Raw genomic sequence first — 16,782 nt, 5'->3', positions numbered from 1 at the left:
CAAGAAGAGCTAGTGGAGAGCATGGCTCTCCTGCATTTTATACCCTCCTCTAAGATTCGGAGGAAGAAAGGCCTGGATGACTATGCTTTTAGCAATTGATTCAACGCCAAAGCTTAGTTCACTCATCTAGAATTGTAATAACTCGGCTACTCTATTAGAGTTAGCTGAGTGTCCCATTCATGTTAGAGGTTCTGTGACTAGCAGCTGTGATAGCCTACTGAGGAAAACTAAACATGTACAAGGTGCTACCGAGGCATAGACTACTTTGGTCACATCAGACAGCATGGCAGGGACAGAATAACCTGGAGGAACAGCTTTCCCCTCTCCTTGTTCAGACAGTCAGACATAGTACCTGTGCTCTGCATACATGACAAAAAGCAAAGGGAAAACAGAGAAGACTTACAGGAGCAACAAAAATTGGCCCCAATTAAGAAAGGTCAAAGAAGATGATTACCTTTCATATCTATGCATACTAGTTAATCAATAATATACATATACACTATATAAATCTAATAATGTATTTACCCCCAAAGAAAGAACAAAGGCATTGTACAAAGAATCTCTATAAAGGACTAATAAATATTGGGGTCAACACATTTCAAATTAAGGAAAGATACAGTTTTGGCCTGTCAACTGAGCAACAGTAAAGAGCATGTTTCCTAGGACAAGTTAGTTTTCTGAGCTGTGGGCTCATACTTCCAGAGAAAATGTACATTTGCTCAGGCTTTCTGGAAAGCTGCTTTGTAATCTGGATTAAAAGACTGAATATGAAGCAAAGTTTTCACCTCTGACTTTATAGTTGTCTCTGCAGCACATTCTAAGACCTGATGAGACCTTGTCTAGACATGTAGAAAGCAGAAGAATTGCTTTTTGTTTTCCAAATGATCTTGTAACCCTTCAGAAAAGAAGTTACTTGGAGGAGACATGCCCACGCTAAATATTTACTTGGCTACTTTAGCTCATGCTGCCTAGGCATTGTCTATGAAGGCTGTGCTTGGCACCCATTTAGTACTATTGTCTCTACAGGGCACAGTTTGTAACCTTGGCGGATCACTGCAAGTAATATGTATAATTTATACATAAACATGCATATTGCATGACATATACATATAAAAATATTCATCACCAAAGTGTTTATAATAGGCAATAATTGCTCAATAATCAGAGGGTTGTCCCTACCAGTTAGAGTATCCTTATTAAGGGACCTTTTAAAGAATAATTAGGAATATGGTAATATAGTGAGGGCATAATTCCTAAGACGTAGGAAAAATTCCTCTATTGCACGTGCAAAAATATATACAGAAAACTTTGTTTTGATCATTCTTGGTTACTGTGGACATATAAGACAATCAGGAAGAACATCTGGATATGATGTGATTATTCTTGTTAAGTATAGATTGGCTTAAATGTCATCTAAGTTACCTTTTATCACTTAAATTCTATTACTTTTTTCCCTAGGTTTACTCCCTAAGGTTTTGTGGTAGGCTTGTCCAGATATATTTTGGACTATAGGACCACGCTTATGATTTATGAAGAGGATGTGTAATGAGTAGGTTTGCTGAAATTAGGTTTACACACTGTGTGTTAGCAGAGAGAGCCATCTTTTTCAGAGAATTATGACTAACCGCTAATGTTCTCCCTATGCTTGCTTTTTGAAGGGACCAAGGAAATATGATGCATTTGAGAATGCCTGAGTCTGCCAAAGTAGATTAGTTGCAAACTGAAGGAAATCTGTGAGCTATAGGGACAGCAGTAGTAAATTGGTTTCAAATATAGCTCTTCATTGACAGTGTCTAGGCGGAGTGAAGCAAACTAGCCAAGTAAATATTTAGGGTGTGTGTGTGTGTGCGTGTGCGTGTGTGTGTGTGTGTGTGTGTGTGTGTGTGTGTGTGTGTGTGTATGTTTCTGCTCTCAGCAGCTTCTTTTCTAATGTACTATGAAATCATGAAACAAATTTTCTGGCTCCTAACTTTCTGCATGCTCATTAAGCTAAGATTGTATTAACTCTTCTGTCTTTGTATCATTCAGTTCTGGGATCTTACATATTTCTGGAGTTTTTTGGGGGGTTGTTTTCTTTATCTTCATCTAGTAATATATCCAACATAGTTATTATCTTTTGAAGTAATAAATAGGAGTTTTTTGGGCTGGGGGCATTGCTTAAATGGTAGAGTATCTGCCCGACAAACACAAAGCTTAAACTCATTTCTACAATGAGTTGTCTTCCAGTGAAAATATACACAAAAGCGTCTTTGGCTTGTACATGGCTTGCTAAGTATACTCTCAGAATTAGTTCATGGTGACCCCTAGCAGTTTTATGACCTTGTTCACAGTTTTCCTACTTGCTTTGCCTCAGACCCCCTCCCCTACCCCGCATGCATAGTTCCAGCTCTGTAGTATAGATGCTTGGCTAACCTGTGCTGGCTAATGGGTCCTGTCAAGGAGAAGCTAAAGCTGGTACGGGTGTGCTGATATTTTCTTTTTTTTTTTTTTTTTTCCAGTCCTGGGCTTGAGCTCAGGGCCTGAGCACTGTCCTTGGATTTTCTCAAGGACAGAGCTCTACCACTTGAGCCTCAGCACCATTTCTGGCTTTTTTCTATGCATGTGGTGCCAAGGAATCGAACCCGGGTCTTCATGCATGCTAGGCAAGCACTTTAACCACTAGGCCAAACTCCCGGCCCCTGATATTTTCATATCAGAGGCTGTGATGGCTGCTGTAGCTATTGTCACTCAGAGCCAGTGCAATGTGGGCCAGTGGGTTGGTGGTTAGGAATCTTGGGCTTTGAGTTTCTAGAGAACTTGGTGACATGGGCCTCATAGTACATCCCTCAGGTTTGACTTATGACTCTTCAGCTAGTTTGGAAGATGCTTAAACTCCTAGGAGCTAGGTGTGGCCTATGAACCTGTACATGTGAACCTAAGGTCTGATGGATGATCAGCTAGCTGGAGAGAGAGAGAACAATCGTGATTCTTGGCATTTTGCCTGTCCTGTTGCTTTCTGATTGTACTCCTTCACTACAGAGTCCTTTGAGAAGTGTGGTCTGGCCAGGAAGACCGCAGTTGCATAGCCACTGTCTTCTCTGTAATTTTGGCCTCTTTATCGTGTGTAGCTTTTGCCTATGTCTTTCCTCTCCAACCACTAATTCTAATGAGGGCTAAATAGGATTGTGCAATCAAAGCCACAAGCCCCTACACAGAGGTCAAATATCTTAGTGAAGTATTTGGCCCACTTTAGGGATTCCAAAAGTAGATGATGAGTAAAGGAATCATTTCAGCCACAGGTTGTCAGGGGCTAACGAATCTTCTGCCAGCCAGTGTCTCCAGTGAAGGGGGTAGGGACCCAGGACATGACCAGGAGAGGAGGGCGAGGAACGAAGGAGAAGGGGCCGGGGTGAATTACACATGTCTCGCCCACAATGGCAGTATGTGCTTCTGGCACTGTGGAGGAGGTGTTCTTGGTGGAGTCAACGCAAGGGTCACTTCTTATAACCCTGAGATCTGGCTCCAAAGCAGAGATGGAAAAGAACACGTGAAGAGGCAGGCCTTCAGTTGCATGTGAGATGGATGAGAGGGACTGGAGCTCTTTCACCCTGATGTACCAGAGGCGAATCAATATGTGAGGAGCAGGCTGGGTCTGAGGATGAGGAGGCTGGGGAAGGAATAGGAGGGGAGGTGATGCTTATGAGCAGGCTTCACTCTGCTGGTCTTGATAAGCCCAAGAATACGACACTCACCGTTTCTTTTCTTTTCCCTCCCCCTTTCTATTCTCTTTTCCCCCTTCCTCCCTCCTTCCCTCCCTCCTTCTCTCCCCTTCTCTCTCTCTCTCTCTCTGCCTCTCTCTGCTATACCTTCTCACTTTGTAGCCAGGCTGACCTGAGCTGGAACGCAGGCTCTTCCTATCTCACTTTCCCAAGTGCTGGAATTCCAGCTGTGTTCCACCACATCTGGTAAGGATCTATATTTGTAATGAGCTCCTACTTGTCTGCAGAGCAACCACTCCATCCTGCTCTCACTTGCTGCCAACAGGTCCTCTTTGAGCCCCTCAGGTAGCTGACATAGATACGATGGAGAGGGGGCAGTGCACTCCATGAAAGAAAAGCACAAGGACATTGGCAGTGTGAACTCATAGTTATTCCCTCTGGTCTTAAGAAATGAAGGAGATGATGTGGGGTGTGTGTGTGTGTGTGTGTGTGTGTGAGAGAGAGAGAGAGAGAGAGAGAGAGAGAGAGAGAGAGAGAGAGAGAGAGAGAGAGAGAGAGAGAGAGAGAGTGCACCCAGTCTGAGTTCTGCAGGGAATGGCAGTGATTTGGTATGGGGCACTTTCCCTAGGGAGTTGGTGGTTTCTCCTGGGGGGATTTAAGGAATGGAAAGGACTTTGCCTTAACAAAGGTGAAAGAGATAAAATGAAACAAGCAGTTTTGGGGCTTGGAATGTCTGTCTCCCCTGGGTCATCACTGGGGTGTTGACTTCACAGTCTGAGAGCACTGGTGAGGGGAGGGAGGGAAGCAATGGGGGTCAAGCACCCCGTGGGAATCTGAGTTGTTCGGTAGATTGTACCTGGAGCCTCAGATCACTGTGAAGTTTATTCTGGGCTGGGGTGGGTTAGTGTATCTCTTTCTGAAGTTGGTGACCCATTTTTTAAACACGCCCTTCTGGACAAGTCGATGTTCCTACTCTGAACACGTGCCACCCATCCTGTACAAGGGCCTGTGTGGTGCTGGCTTGAGGAGCAGCTAGTCTGCTCAGTGACTTCATCTTTTCGGGCTGTGTTCCCTTCACCTCTTTTCGCCTTGGTGACTCTGCTCATTGGTGTCCTGCCTTTCTCTACTCCATTTCTTATCTATTCTACTTTCTTCTACCCCCACACTGAGATACTCTACCAGTCCTTAATTCCCTGTCCGCCTCCCAGGCAAACCTCTAGGGCCCAACATGGTAGCTTGCTGCCCTCAGTGGGCAGGTACTGAGCGAGTGGACAGCCCAGTTTCTGGGAGGGGATTGCTTCAGTGGGGACTGTAAAGAATGGATCAGGCTTCCACTGGGATCTGGAAGCATCTGGCAGGTAGCAGGGGAGGGAGAGATGCAGCTTCCCCAGCAGCCAGGAAATCACAACAGAAGGCGCTGCTGATATATTTGATGGGAATGCTAGGAGACACAGTTGGTGAATTGGAAGTGATCAGTTCTAGAAAACAAGGCCATTGAGCCATGACCTGGGCCTACTCCAAGAAAGATGGTGATAGACTGTAGGGTCATTTTCTAGGACTGTCAGCTGAGTCTACTCTGATTCAGTCTTGTGAGATTGAAGGCAGCCATTGAAATAATCCAGTTTAGGGATGGAAGAGGATAGCTCACGCCCTTGACCCTCTTCAATGGGCTGGTTCTGTCAGCACTCTAGCTACCACATTCCTCATGAGCATCACAGGGGGCTGGCTAGATCAGCTGTGCCCCTGCCCAGAAACAAATAGCAGATCACGTCTGCTAACTATATTCTGGATTCAAAAAAAGAGTGTCTATGACTGTTATCCCCACCTCTTGAGACGAATCCAGATGGTTTCGGAACTGTCAACGTTGGCTGACATTTCAGCTGTCAGCAAACTATTTTTCTCTTTTAGTTCTGGCATTTGTAGCTGGTTGTTTTCTGCATGATCTCTGAAGCAGTGAGAAGGGAGTAACCTTACAAATCAATAAGTGCTGACCGGCCTAGGCATAGACATGGCTGGAAGAAGGAAGGGGATGGCAAGAAAGGTGAAATTTTACAAAAAGCAGAATAAAAAGAAATTGCTCAAGAAATGATTTAAAACATTACCTGGCAATGCTCTGGAAGCATGTTGGGGAAATGTACTTTTAGAAGGTGGGGGTTTATAAACCAGCACACAAATGTGTGTACAGTAATCCTTTGCATAGCTGGACCCTGGTTCCAAAGGGCATTTGCCTTGAGAATGGTAGATGCCTTGACTTTTTTTTTTTTTTGTGGGTCATGGGGCTTGAACTTGGCCTGGGCACTCTTCTGAAGCTTTTCAGCTCAAGGCTACTGCCCTCCCCCTGGGCCTGGGGAGTGTCCCTGACCTCTTCAGCTCAAGGCTACTTCCCTACCTTTGAGCTAAGCCCCATTTCCCATTTTCTAGAGGTTAATTAGAGAGAAGAGTCCCAGGTCCTTTTGTGCCCGGACTGGCTTTGAACCTTGATCCTCAGATCTCAGTCTCCTGAGTAGCTAGGATTCCAGGCGTGAACCATCGCGCCCAGCTGATGCCTTGACTTGAGTTTATAGCTAAGTAAAGGAAGACAAGAGGAATGCAGATATGTAATATTTTACATAGAATATTATATGGTATAATAATTGTGTATATTGTAATATATACTATTATCTTATATCTTACAAAATATGTAATATATCATAAATGGATGTAATTATAATGTATAATATAGAATAATCAATGTTACATATAATAAACAATGTATATCTGTATCTATATATCTGGAGTTAAAGGTTAGAAATATTGTCTAAAAGACAAACCAAATCCTCCCTCCCTCCAGTTTTGGGGGAGAGATGCATGTCCTAGGGTTTGAACTCAGGATCTGGGTGCTTTCCCTGAGCTTCTTTTGCTCTACCACTTGAGACATTTCTATTTTTTTTTTCTGAGTAGTTTATTAGAGATAAGTCTCATGAACTTTCTTGCTTGGGCTGACTTTGAACTGTGATCCTCAGATGTCAGCTTCCTGAATAGCTAGGATTCTAAGATCCTGCTTGTCCTTGAGCTTTGTTGCTTGAGGTTAGTGCTTAAGGTTAGAGCTATGACTTGAATCATAGTTCTGCTTCTGGCTGGCTTTGAACCAGGACCATCAGATCTCAGCCTCTTGAGTAGTTAGGATTCCAGGAGTGAGCCATCAAAGCCTGGCTCCAAATCCCTTCCTAAAAAGTTCTGGAGAATCTGGCATGGTGGGTCACCCCTATAATCCTAACTACTAAAGAGGCTGAAATCTAAGAATCATTGTTCAAAGCCAGCTTGGGCACTAAAGTTCATCAGACTCTAATCTGTAATTAATCCCTAGAAAATGGGAAATGGGGCTATGGCGCAAGGGGTAGGTGGTAGCCTTGAGCTGAAGAACTCAGCGATAGCACCCAGCGTAAGAGTTCAAACCCCACAACCAGAAAACAAAGTTCTGAAGAAGCTTCTCATTTCTTTGTTAATTTTGATGTTATCTGCATCATGTTCCTATTCTCAGAAATGTTTCTTAGCTCATCATGTCTTGGTTCTGATGCTCCTGCATGTCGGGTGGATATTGGAGAGTGAAGGGAAGAGGTGGAGAAATGGTTGGGACTGGGAGAGGATTAATAGAGGCTATGAGATGTAGGTAGGAGGAATTAAAAAAGCAACCTTAGTTATAGGGCTTGCTGGAGGACTGTTGATCAGGAAGTAATGATGGTAATTTTAGGATTGAATTCAGAATTGAGAAATGTCCCCGGGCTACTTCTGTAGATTGAGAAAATATTTTGTAGAATGTCTTTGGGCTAAAGTATTTGGACTCATAAACTGGATGTTATTTGACCCTGGAGATGGGCTGTTTTCATTTAACTCCATCTCAAATTCATATCCTGATGGATAGCTAATTATTTAGTATAAATATTTAGTATAGCTAGTTATTTAGTATAAGCTATTTACTATAGAATGGCCCTCAAAGATATCTTAATTGCAAAATAAAAGGACTTTACTGGTGTGGCTAGTTAAGGATTAAAAAAGTTTATTGTAAAAGGGAGATGTACAGAGGAGTTATTTATATAAGTAAGGTCTGGAGTACATTTCTTGTCAAAAAGTGTTACTTCCTCAGTTGAAGAAATGATATTGGATTACGTGGTGGGATCACAGAGGTCTTTATAAGAGAAGGAGGAAGGAAGGGTCAGAGATGGATATATCAGTGCAGAAACAGAAGTTGGAAAACGAGAAGGAAGCCGGGGACGGAGGCTTTCAGGCAGCAGGAAAAGGCCAGGTGTGGCTTCTCCCCCAGAGTCCATAGGAACTCAGTGTTTTGGAATGTTAACTTTAATCTAGTGAAGCACCATTTTGGATCTTTGACCTTCAGAAAGATAAGAGAATGAATTTGTTGTAATTTGTAATAGTAACAATAGGTAACCGATGCATTAACTTTACACTGTGAAGTACTTACGTCCTAGTGGATGTAACTGTAACAGTGTGTCTATGTGCTCATGTCAAGGACCTTACTTAGTGTCAGTGTCCGAGCTGTTAGTAGGAAGAATTATTTGATTGGCAAAATAAGGAGTAGGAACAGTGTGCATTGCTCAGGAGGAGTTATTTCTCTTTGGGGTCTGTGTACAGAGAGGGTGACGAAACACACACACACACACACACACACACACACACACACACACACACACACACACAATTTGTTTCCCAGAGCTGTTGGAAATCTGCTGCTGCTCATGTATCCAGGTTTGCCTATCCTTTTTTTTCCCCTTCTTTGACTTTCTTTTTTTCTCTCAAGCAATGAAGAGATGTCATTTTTTCACAACTTGCCACGAGAGAGTTTTCCTTTTTCTTGAATAAATTATGCTCATTCTTTATTGCCTTTTTCTTGATTAGTTCCAGTGAGCCTAGAAAGTGATTTCTAATCACATTAGAATGAATAGTAAGAACAGAGGGAAAATGGAAGGGGGTTGATGAGATGAAGTGGAAACAAGTTTACACTGTATCAGGAGAACCAGTTCTGAAACTGGCAGGGGGTAGGATGGGTTAGGTCTACAGATTGGCTTCTGAGTTTCTTAATCAGTCAAAGAAAGCATAGAGGCAAGCCTAATTGGTGAATGATTTATAGAATCATTATAGAATGAAAACATCATGATTTGTGGAATATGTACTATCACATTCCAACTGAATACTCAAGAAAAAAAGAAGCAATCCTCTAATTAAGACTGCGACTGCTCAGTCCTGAGGGCTTCGTAGATGACCCAATTGTAAGGAGGGGAGATCATCTTAAGTAACCACGGCTTAATACTTCCTAAATTATTTCACACAGTATCCTAAAGTATAGATGAATGAACAGAACACACATTTGTGTGAGCATGCACCAGTGCTGGGGCTTGAACTCAGGGCCCACGTATTGTCCCTGAGTTAATTTGCTCAAGACTATCATTGTACACACGTCCACTTCTAGCTTTTTGGTGCTTAACTGGAGATAAGAGCCTCACAAACTTTCTTGCCTGGGCTGGCTTTGAATTGTGATCCTTATATCTCAGCCTCCTGAGGAGTTAGGATTATAGGTGTGAGGTACTGGGGCCTGGCTGGAACATACTTCTTTTTGCTGGATAATTTGATTTGTTGCGAGGGAGAAGGTTGGGTGCTAAGATCTCTATGGGTGAACAAAATAGAATTATCCTTATCGTTAACAAGTTTATAGTTTGAAGAGGAAGCCAGATCCTAACCCCTGCCTGCTGAGTAGGCAGATATTAAGTAGGACTAGAGAGTGAGGACTACCCTCCCCGAGGAAGTAGCATTTAAACTGAGTGCAAGTTTAGCAGGAAGAGGAATGTGTGGAACATTTTAGGCAATGGAAACCACACATACCGAAGCCCTGAGATGGGAAAGATGTGGAGGTAAAGAAAGGCCAGGAGGGCGAGCAGGGCAAGCATGGCCTGGGGAGCTTGCGTGTTTCGTAGCTGGGAAGTTTACTGGAGTCAAGTTATGATAGACAGGTGGAGGCCATGGGGAGATGGAAGCTATTCCTGCTGCAGGGGCAGAAGCTCTCCTAAACAGATAGCCTATTGGCCTGGAGAATGCTTCTCTCAGTTTCTGAATGATGTAATCTTAGGTCAACTTTGAGTGTTTAATTGCAGGCATAAGTTGGATGAATCTCTTAGGAGACACATCTTCCCTTAGACAAAGCTCTTGTTAACAGCAATCACCCTTAACCTTGGCCTCACCCTGGACCCATTACTACAGAATCTGTTAGATCTATGCATTGGCATTTTCTAAAGTTCCCTTAATTGTTCACTACTGATGATGAGGTATGAAATGTGAGGTTAGAATTAAATTCGGCATCCAAAGTGGAGAACTACGCAGGGGAAGAATATTTCTATTCCAATGAAGTCTGAGGAGAGCTGACTATTTGGCAATTTTCTCTACCCAACTCGACATGGGGGAAATTAAATCATGATTAATTGAGGAAACTAACATCCTTGCAAACACTTTAACTTTCAGTAGCTCTTGTCAAATTTATTGGAAACCCTGAACTTTATAAATAAAGATGAATTTAGACCCACTATGAATCAAAGTGGAGACTAATTGGACACGAAAGGTTTCACCTCTAAATCACTGCCAGAGGCCAGCAGGTACGAGCATATGGCAGCTGCTCGGTGGTGGGTTTTAACAGAGCGCACGGCCTGCATCCTCTTGCTAAGGGAAATCTCCATGGCTGCATGATAGTTAGCCTTATCTATTGGAAATGATTCATGTGTGTGCTCAGCACATGTTCCTATCATCCTGCCAACGCTAGAGGCGATTAGCCCTGTTAGAACAGGGACTGCAGTGACCACACACTATTGCCTCTTCTGCCTAAAAATGCTCTGAGTTTCTTTAGCCATATGCAATAGGCTCTGGCATGGCTGCAAGAGTAAACTCTGATTAGCTTAAAGCTGTCATCAATCCCATGTCCTGGTTACCCCGATTGGTTAAGATTGGAGACATAACTCAAGTCTGACCAATGGAGACCCTCAAAATTCTAAGACCACATCTGAGTGATGAGGGTGTAGGTCTTCATTTGACTGAGGAGAGTGAATGAGGACACAGCCTCGGGAGTGGCTGACAGCCATCTTAGAACTATGAAAAGAAACCTGAATCAGATGAACAGAGTTAAAGGGCGGTAAATACAGGCATGATAGTCAATGTACATCTGTTAAAATGGAACAGATAACTTGAGGGTATGGGTGGGTTAAAGCGATGGCGGCGAGTGTGGAAGGATGACATTGATCAAAATGAGTTGTATTTATAAACTGACACATTGAATTGAGTTGTCCTTTGTACAACTATTTAGAGATAATAGAAAAAAGAAAAGGAATCTGAGAAAGACATTTGATCCATGTATCAGTCTTCATGTGGAGCTAGCTCTCCTTCCAGAACTTGTAGCAACACAGGGACTACTGTATCTGTTTTGCTCCCTTTGCAGCTCTATCTTGCCAGTAAATGTTCGTCAAATAAATAAGTGGCGAAGAAGGAAAGAACACAATGTTAGAAACAGAAATAAATATTCAGATGATATAATCATAGAAGAACAAACCATTCTAGTAGGGCCAAACACAGATCATTTTCCTGTCTCTGGAATCTCAAAATAGCACAATATGGAATTCCCTTCTGATTACCTTGGAATGATAAAGATAGCTAGGATGGAAAAGTGAAGTAATAAGTAGTAAGTCTGGCTGTGGGGTGGATGGGTGGGAACAAATTCTTTTCCCTTAATACTACTGGGGGAAATGTGATTCAGCTTTAAGGCACGTAAGTCAATGTGCTCCCAAAGTGAAATATTTTATTTCCACAGCTCTACAAATGTTCCACCATATTAACTCACATTTATCTTGGCACACATGATCAACATTCGCCAAGATTTGTAGAAGCCTGAATCATGGAGGGAAATGCACCTGTTCGGATATGCTACTTAAGGTGAGCATACTTAGTCCAAGATCTATCTCACTCTTTGTTCATATGAGGCTCTGCTGAGAGCCCTAGCGCACATTTTGTATAGAATCCGGTGTATTTTTTTTAGACTAACTGCTTTATTGTCTTTTCTTTATGTACCACCATCTTTGGCACATAGTAAATTTTCAAGAAGTATTTCAATAAAGAATATTCTACCTGGAATCCAGTGTATTTTACAGATAACTACTAGATAAGACAAAGCAAGGAGTTCTTTCAGGTCATGTTGAAGACTCTACCATGATTTTTTTTTAATCAAAGTATACATTTGAAAAAGAGAAAAATTTCTCTTACGTATGAATAAGGATGGTCTGCATTTGCTAATAAAAGTTTGCAATTAAAAGCCTGGCACTGGTGTCTCATGCTTGTAATCCTGGCTTCTCAAGAGGTTGGGATCGGAGGATCACGATTCGAAGCCAGCCCAGATAGGAAAGTCTGTGAGTGTCTTATCTCTAGTTCACCACCAGAAAAAGCTGGTAGTGCAGCTGTGGCTTGGAGTAAAAGGAGATCAGAGACAGTGCCCAAACCCTGAGCTCAAGCCCCAGAACTGTATGTGAAGTAATGCACCTTCTATCTGGTGAATATAATGTAACCCTTCTATTAATTATAATAAAATATATGAAAAAAACAGAACAAAACAAAACTTTCACATTTCAAATGAAAAAATTTAGTTACTTATTCCCTTCAGAATAATTTCTCCATACTTTCTCTCTCCTTTCCCTTGCCCTGCTCTGCCCTGCCCTGCCCTGCCCTGCCCTACCCTGCCCTCCCCTCCCCTTCCCTGCTCTGCCCTGCCCTCCCTTTCCCTCCCCTTCTTTTCCCTTCCCTTCCCCACCATCCTTATCCTCTTTCCTCTTCACTGGGACACTAGAATCTAGGGCTACAGGAAAGGAGGACAAATAAGCAGAAGACAAGGGTGAAGGGTTGAATTTCACACGTCATGTTATGAGCACCCAGATATACTTGGGGAGCAGGCAGCCAGCAGTGGAGTTGCTGCTCCAGATGAGAACTTTCCTGCTGTGGCCTAAGGGCTGTGCACGACGAGGCATATCACATATTTGTTGCTGTGGCATTACACCACCAATGGCGGCTCAGTATTTGATCTGGCTACTCTTTCCCTCTAGTCTCACCACCCAAGATCCTTCTGGAAGCCTCCTGATTGATTCTGGTTCTTTCCAGATCTGTATTTCCTTCCTATTTTATCTCAAAACCCATAACATTGCACTGACTAGCAACCAGGGAAAAGTTAAAGGAACCACAGACTCTGTTTCCACACAAGCTAACTCTTAACAGGTTCGTGTAGACACTTGTAAATGGTGTGATCTAAAGTTTCTCAAAGATGAATTTGGAACTTGCAATATATTTACCTGTTTATCCTGTTCAATGCTATAACATCATGGAGAATAATATACATATATGAAACAGTAGAAGGTATAGATATACATATAAGAAACAATAGAAGGTTTTTTTTTTTGCTCCTCATACTGTTACACTAGAAAAAGAACCTTAAAATTTTATCTTGGGCCAGATGCCAGTAACCCATGCCTGTAATCTTAGCTACTCCAGAGACTGAGAGCTGAAGATCACAGTTCAAAGCAGGAAAGTCCATAATACTCTTATCTCCCATAAACTATTTTAAAAAAAGCCAGGAGTGGAGGTATGGTTCAAATGATAGAGCACTAACCTTGAGCAGAAGAAGCTCAAGGACAGCACTTAGGCCCTACATTCAAGAAAATTAGCTTGGAATCTAGTGGTCACAGGGAAGCAAGAGGCAGGAGGTAGGAGGAGAGATAATATTAACAATTAACATTTGCTGGTGCTGGTAGCTCAAGCCTGTAATCTTAGTTACACAGGGGAGATTTAAGGATTTTGGTTTAATGCCAGCTCTGGTAGAAAAATCTCTGAAACTCTTATTTCCAATTAACCACTAAAAACCCAGAAGTGGAACTGTGGTTCAATTGATAGAGTACCAGCCTTGCACAAACTTGCAGAGTCAGCTAGCAAGCTAGTGTATATGCATGCACACACACTCTCTCTCACATGATATATAATGTTCAATGTACACTTCCTACCATGTAGATACTGTACTAAGTACTTTATGTAAATCATTTCATTTAATTTCTCACTTGAACAGTAAAGGAGCCTTTGTGATCTTTTGTTCAAACCTCAGGCTTTGTAACCTTTCTTTTTTTCAAGAATGTATTAGAAGTAGCAGGGTGCAGAACACTGGATTTTCTGGTCTAAAGCCGAGGCTTTACCTGCTATGTATTTGTTTGTTGTTGTTTTGTCAGTCATGGGACTTGCCCTCTGGGCCTAGGCTTTGTCCCTGAGCTCTTCAACTCAAGGCTACTGTCCTACCCCTGGAGCCACAGCCCCACTTTTTCTGGATTTCTGGTGATTAATTGTGGATGAGTCTCACTCTGGCTTTTTTGTGCTCAGGCTGGCTTTGAACCTCGATCCTCAGAACTCAGCCTCCTGAGTAGCTAGAATTACAGGCATGAGCCACCGTGCCTGGCTTTGTTGTTACTGTTTTTAAAATAGAGATTATGAAGAAAACCTCTGGATACTTCCATAGCTCTTAAATGTCACTGGCATATTATTTAGTCCAATTTCCCCAAGCATGCATGACTTTAATTTTTTTTTTTTTTTTTTGCCAGTCCTGGGCTTGGGCTCAGGCCCTGAGCACTGTCCTTGGACTTTCTCAAGGCTAGAGCTCTACCACTTGAGCCTCAGCACCACTTCCGGCTTTTTGCTATGTATATGGTACTGAGGAATTGAACCCGGGTCTTCGTGCATGCTAGGCAAGCACTCTACCACTAGGCCAAACTCCCGGCCCAACTTTAATTTTTAATCTTTTTAATTTTTGCAGATTGTGTGTTCCTCTCACATACAAAGCGGAGGGAAATTGCCTGTGACTAACAGCAAATGACTTTGGAACCCAGTGGGAAAGCTAGAAGGCTAGAGGTGTGTGGTGAGTCAGAAGGACCAAAGCGGGAGGGAGGGGGAGGAAGTGAATACTCAGGCAGGTGATGGGATGCAGCCTGGGTGGTGCCTTCCCTGGAGTCTGGCCCAGCTCTCTGGCTTTTGCCAGGAAACAGTGTATGTGTGTGTGTGTGTGTGTGTGTGTGTGTGTGTGGCGGGGGGGGGGGGGGAGGCGGATCCCTTCAACTCGGCCCTGGAAACATCAGGAAACATCAGGAATCCTAACACTAGAGAGCTCTTCTGGGTTTATGGAAAGGTCACAACTAATGGCATTAGTTATGTGATAAGTAACAGGAGTTAGATTAGATTTCAGGTGTCTTTGAATGTTGAGCTCTCCCTTCTTTGGATGGCCTGATTCCTGTTACTATGAATTGGTTCTGGGAAGTCAGTCCGAAGGCTGGCTATGGATTGTAGAGGTTTAGCATGATGCCAGATTCAGGTACCAACCAATATATACTTGGGTCAGAGTTATATAGTTAATGCCTGCTCCCCTTTACAGCAATCCCTGGATATTGATGGAGCCTGTTGTGTTTTCTGACATTCTTTTTTTTTAATGAAGCAAACTAATCTGAAACTTCTTTCTTTTATTGAGTTTGTGCTGAGATAATTTAAAGGTCAGGCAAAGGAATGAATTCTCAGAGACAAACACTCCAAATGCATTTAATCCGATGGATACGGAGTTCTTTAGAACAAGGGGGAGACACTTGGTGTTTTACATTTCTGAAGATGTGATTGGAGAGATGAAGGAATGGTTGGCTTCAGTGACATTGCTGAGTAGAGAAGGTCACACAGCAGAAAACTCCTACAAGTGGATGTAAGTCAATGTTGTGTGATACAGACCTCATGTTGTTTGCAATTGTGTAACTCTGCTTTTAGTGTGTGGAAGTACATGGGTGTGCAAGAAAATATGTGTGAGTGTGAATGGACACATTGAGAGACCAGTATAATGACATCACAGTCAAGTCCTTGCCTACCTGAAAACTCATTTGTTTATTAAAAATTAATTTTTTTCATAGTTCTATGACTTTGGGGAAATTGTTGAATGTATTTGAGTTTTAGTTTCCTTGGTTTTGAAATAGGATCTTTTGTACATATATTATTGTAAGGATTAAAGATTATGTGTATATATTATCACCAAAAATGTTTAGATTTGATAGATATTTAAAAATGATAATTACTCATTTCCAAAGCTAGTAATTTGAACCAAGTACTACCTTGATTTGATAACACCCCTAATAGTTTTGTGAACCAACATAGTAATGGTAATAATAATATAAAAAAACTTCATGTAAGGCACTTGGCATGGTAGCACACACCTGTAATGCCCGCACTGAGACAGGTTGCAAGTTTGGGGGCAGAATGGGCTAATAGGTAGAACTTGTCTCAACACACACACAAAAGAAAATGTGTATCAAAAGGTTGTGGCCATTTCATTTTACATCTTTGAGTTATCACACTCTTAATATAACTGATTGTATCTGTCTATTGAGAGTTGTATTTTGTTTGAATAAGAGCTTATGGATTTTTCACAGGACATGGCTTATCCGAAAGAGATTCAAGGCCAAGAAATCTGTGTTGCTTGCGGATGCCAGCCTCCCTCCAGGACTAAGCTTCTCAAACTGGGTGTGACAGTGTGGGGGAGAGGAGTCTCTTCTTCCTGCTATATCAGCTGCCACCAAAACCACGCCGTAGCAACATTTCAATTTCCCATCAAGCCAATGCCATCCAAAATCCACTGAGATATATGAGAAAAAAATGGGCCAACAAAGCATTTGTGTATTTATTACCCTGAGAGTGGTGGCGACACTCCCATAGATGGCCCCCCTCCCAACTCATTCACCTTCGTTTGATTAATCACCAAAGGTTTTACTTAAAAATCATATCCTACCAAAGGCCAACAACATTTGATGGAAATGAGCGACATTTCTATTGGCATTGTCTCCCACTAGACTTTAATTCACATGAGGCTAGTATGCTCTTTAAAAATGAGATTCTTGGGGTCAGGAGTTTGGCCTAGTGGTAGAGTGCTTGCCTAGAATGCATGAAGACGCTGATTTGATTCCTTGGTACCACATACATAGAAAAGAGCCGGAAGTGGCACCGTGAC

The 16,782-nt window shown here is 42.3% G+C and overlaps 1 protein-coding gene and 1 long non-coding RNA gene across 2 annotated transcripts in view; one reads left to right on the top strand and one right to left on the bottom strand.

Moving 5' to 3' along the window:
• Nucleotides 1–16,782, bottom strand: part of Rhoj (ras homolog family member J) — a 70,295-nt gene that overhangs the window by 26,197 nt on the left and 27,316 nt on the right. The window lies entirely within an intron of this gene.
• On the top strand, nt 11,580–16,293 carry LOC150054538 (uncharacterized). The gene is made up of 4 exons (XR_016537553.1): nt 11,580–11,660; nt 14,563–14,664; nt 15,290–15,489; nt 16,208–16,293. It is a non-coding gene; the product is annotated as an uncharacterized LOC150054538 (long non-coding RNA).

Source organism: Megascapheus bottae, chromosome 14, assembly GCF_031878675.1.
Source record: "Megascapheus bottae isolate mThoBot1 chromosome 14, mThoBot2.hap1, whole genome shotgun sequence".
In the NCBI taxonomy this organism is placed as follows: domain Eukaryota; kingdom Metazoa; phylum Chordata; class Mammalia; order Rodentia; family Geomyidae; genus Megascapheus; species Megascapheus bottae.
The sequence above is the reverse complement of the archived record's forward strand: the minus strand, read 5'-3'. Positions and strand labels throughout refer to the sequence as shown.